The following is a 4,643-nucleotide window of genomic DNA, read 5'->3' as shown; positions in this document are numbered from 1 at the left end:
CTAAACGATAGTGCCACAAATAAGTTGCACTTTCATTATCAACTCTGCATCTTTTGGCTTCAACATTATGAATATGTGTATTACTACTATCGAGATTCAATAAGAATAGACCACTCTTCAAGGGTGCATGACCATAAAAGATATTACTCATATAAATAGAACAACCATTATTCTCTGATTTAAATGAATAACCGTATCGCATTAAACAAGATCCAGATATAATGTTCATGCTCAACGCTGGCACCAAATAACAATTATTTAGGTCTAATATTAATCCCGAAGGTAGATGTAGAGGTACCGTGCCGACCGCGATCACATTGACTTTGGAACCGTTTCCCACGCGCATCGTCACCTCGTCCTTTGCCAGTGCCCGCTTATTCCATAGTCCCTGTTTCGAGTTGCAAATATTAGCAACAGAACCAGTATCAAATACCCAGGTGCTACTGCGAGCTCTAGTAAGGTACACATCAATAACATGTATATCACATATACCTTTGTTCACCTTGCCATCCTTCTTATCCGCCAAATACTTGGGGCAGTTCCGCTTCCAGTGACCAGTCTGCTTGCAGTAGAAGCACTCAGTTTCAGGCTTAGGTCCAGACTTGGGTTTCTTCTCTTGAGCAGCAACTTGCTTGCCGTTCTTCTTGAAGTTCCCCTTCTTCTTCCCTTTGCCCTTTTTCTTGAAACTAGTGGTCTTGTTAACCATCAACACTTGATGCTCCTTTTTGATTTCTACCTCCGCGGCTTTCAGCATTGCGAAGAGCTCGGGAATAGTCTTGTTCATCCCTTGCATATTATAGTTCATCACGAAGCTCTTGTAGCTTGGTGGCAGTGATTGGAGAATTCTGTCAATGACGCAATCATCCGGAAGATTAACTCCCAATTGAATCAAGTGATTATTATACCCAGACATTTTGAGTATATGCTCACTGACAGAACTGTTCTCCTCCATCTTGCAGCTATAGAACTTATTGGAGACTTCATATCTCTCAATCCGGGCATTTGCTTGAAATATTAACTTCAACTCCTGGAACATCTCATATGCTCCATGACGTTCAAAACATCGTTGAAGTCCCGATTCTAAGCCGTAAAGCATGGCACACTGAACTATCGAGTAGTCATCAGCTTTGCTCTGCCAGACGTTCATAACATCTGGTGTTGCTCCAGCAGCAGGCCTGGCACCCAGCGGTGCTTCTAGGACGTAATTCTTCTATGCAGCAATGAGGATAATCCTCAAGTTACGGACCCAGTCCGTGTAATTGCTACCATCATCTTTCAACTTTGCTTTCTCAAGGAACGCATTAAAATTCAACGGAACAACAGCACGAGCCATCTATCTACAATCAACATAAACAAGCAAGATACTATCAGGTACTAAGTTCATGATAAATTTAAGTTCTATTAATCATATTACTTAAGAACTCCCACTTAGATAGACATCCCTTTAATCTTCTAAGTGATTACGTGATCCAAATCAACTAAACCATAACCGATCATCACGTGAGATGGAGTAGTTTTCAATGGTGAACATCATTATGTTGATCATATCTACTATATGATTCACGCTCGACCTTTCGGTCTCCGTGTTCCGAGGCCATATCTGCATATGCTAGGCTCGTCAAGTTTAACCTGAGTATTCTGCGTGTGCAAAACTGGCTTGCACCCGTTGTAGATGGACGTAGAGCTTATCACACCCGATCATCACGTGGTGTCTGGGCACGACGAACTTTGGCAATGGTGCATACTCAGGGAGAACACTTCTTGATAATTTAGTGAGAGATCATCTTATAATGCTACCGTCAATCAAAGCAAGATAAGATGCATAAAAAGATAAACATCACATGCAATCAATATAAGTGATATGATATGGTCATCATCATCTCGTGCTTGTGATCTCCATCTCCGAAGCACCGTCGTGATCACCATCGTCACCGGCGCGACACCTTGATCTCCATCGTAGCATCGTTGTCGTCTCGCCAATCTTATGCTTCCACGACTATCACTACCGTTTAGTAATAAAGTAAAGCATTACATCGCGATTGCATTGCATACAATAAAGCGACAACCATATGGCTCCTGCCAGTTGCCGATAACTCGGTTACAAAACATGATCATCTCATACAATAAAATTCAGCATCATGCCTTGACCATATCACATCACAACATGCCCTGCAAAAACAAGTTAGACGTCCTTTACTTTGTTGTTGCAAGTTTTACGTGGCTGCTACGGGCTTAAGCAAGAACCAATCTCACCTACGCATCAAAACCACAACGATAGTTTGTCAAATAGACTCCGTTTTAACCTTCGCAAGGACCGGGCGTAGCCATACTTGGTTCAACTAAAGTTGGAGAGACAGTCGCCCGCAAGCCATCTCTGTGCAAAGCACGTCGAGGGAACCGGTCACGCGTAAGCGTACGCGTAAGGTTGGTCCGGGTCGTCTCGTCCAACAATACCGCCGAACCAAAGTATGACATGCTGGTAGGCAGTATGACTTGTATCGTCCACAACTCACTTGTGTTCTACTCGTGCAAATAACATCAACATAAATAACCTGGCTCTGATACCACTGTTGGGTTTCGTAGTAATTTCAAAAAATTTCCTACGCACACGCAAGATCATGTGATGCATAGCAACGAGTGTTGTCTACGTACCCAACGCAGACCGACTGTAGAAGCGCTGACACGACGTAGAGGAAGTAGTCGTACGTCTTCACGATCCAACCGATCAAGCACCGAAACTACGGCACCTCTGAGTTCGAGCACACGTTCAGCTCGATGACGATCCCCGGACTCCGATCCAGCAAAGTGTCGGGGAAGAGTTTCATCAGCACGACGGCGTGGTGACGATCTTGATGAACTACAGCAGCAGGGCTTCGCCTAAACTCCGCTACAGTATTATCGAGGTATATGGTGGCAGGGGGCACCGCACACGGCTAAGGAATAGATCACGTGGAGCAACTTGTGTGTTCTAGGGTGCCTCTACCTCAGTATATAAAGGAGCCAAGGGGGGAGGGGGGCGCCGGCCAGGGAGAGAGGCGCAGGAGGAGTCCTACTCCTTCCGGGAGTAGGACTCCCCCCCAATCCTATTCCAACTAGGATTCCCAAGGGGGGAAAGAGAGAGAGGGGGGCCGGCCACCTTCTCCTATCCACTAAGGCCCATGAAGGCCCATATGGCTCCCGGGGGGTTCCGGTAACCTCCCGGTAACCCGGTAAAATCCCGATTTCACCCGGAACACTTCCGATTTCCAAACATAGGCTTCCAATATATCAATCTTTACGTCTCGACCATTTCGAGACTCCTCGTCATGTCCATGATCACATCCGGGACTCCGAAAAACCTTCGGTACATCAAAATGCATAAACTCATAATGAAACTGTCATCGTAACCTTAAGCGTGCGGACCCTACGGGTTCGAGAATAATGTAGACATGACCGAGACACGTCTCCGGTCAATAACCAATAGCGGGACCTGGATGCCCATATTGGCTCCTACATATTCTACGAAGATCTTTATCGGTCAGACCGCATAACAACATACGGTGTTCCCTTTGTCATCGGTATGTTACTTGCCCGAGATTTGATCGTCGGTATCCAATACCTAGTTCAATCTCGTTACCGGCAAGTCTCTTTACTCGTTCCGTAACACATCATCTCACAACTAACATATTAGTTGTAATGCTTGCAAGGCTTATGTGATGTGTATTACCGAGAGGGCCCAAAGATACCTCTCCGACAATCGGAGTGACAAATCCTAATCTCGAAATACGCCAACCCAACATCTACCTTTGGAGACACCTGTAATGCTCCTTTATAATCACCCAGTTACGTTGTGACGTTTGGTAGCACCCAAAGTGTTCCTCTGGCAAACGGGAGTTGCATAATCTCATAGTCATAGGAACATGTATAAGTCATGAAGAAAGCAATAGCAACATACTAAACGATCGGGTGCTAAGCTAATGGAATGGGTCATGTCAATCAGATCATTCAACTAATGATGTGACCTCGTTAATCAAATAACAACTCATTTGTTCATGGTCAGGAAACATAACCATCTTTGATTAACGAGCTAGTCAAGTAGAGGCATACTAGTGACACTTTGTTTGTCTATGTATTCACACATGTATTATGTTTCCGGTTAATACAATTCTAGCATGAATAATAAACATTTATCATGATTATAAGGAAATAAATAATAACTTTATTATTGCCTCTAGGGCATATTTCCTTCAGTTCACTCCCCATCTCCAGAGGTATTTTGTAGATCCCAAGGAAGCAAAGCTAATGCGCTGGCACGCGGAGAGGAAGAAGCCCGACGATGGAGATGGTCCGAAGCTGAGCCACGTCAAGGATGGAAGCCAGTGGAGAGCGTTGAACAGATTCTATCGGTATTTTGAATGTGATGCAAGGAAAATCGTGCTCGGCGCGTGTACCGATGGCATGAACCCGTTTGGCAACCAGAACACCAACATAGCACATGGCCCGTGTTTGTATGGATGTACAACCTCCCCCTGGTTGTGCATGAAATCGAAGTACATTCACATGAGCATGCTTATTCAAGGGCCGAAACAACTAGGAAATAATATTAATTTGTATCTGGGGCTACTTCAAGAGGAGTTAGACACGTTATGGAAAACACTGGCCAA

The sequence above is a fragment of the Triticum urartu genome, chromosome 5A (assembly GCF_056163025.1).
Source record: "Triticum urartu cultivar PI428250 chromosome 5A, HENAU_Tu73, whole genome shotgun sequence".
In the NCBI taxonomy this organism is placed as follows: Eukaryota; Viridiplantae; Streptophyta; class Magnoliopsida; order Poales; family Poaceae; genus Triticum; species Triticum urartu.
The sequence above is the reverse complement of the archived record's forward strand: the minus strand, read 5'-3'. Positions refer to the sequence as shown.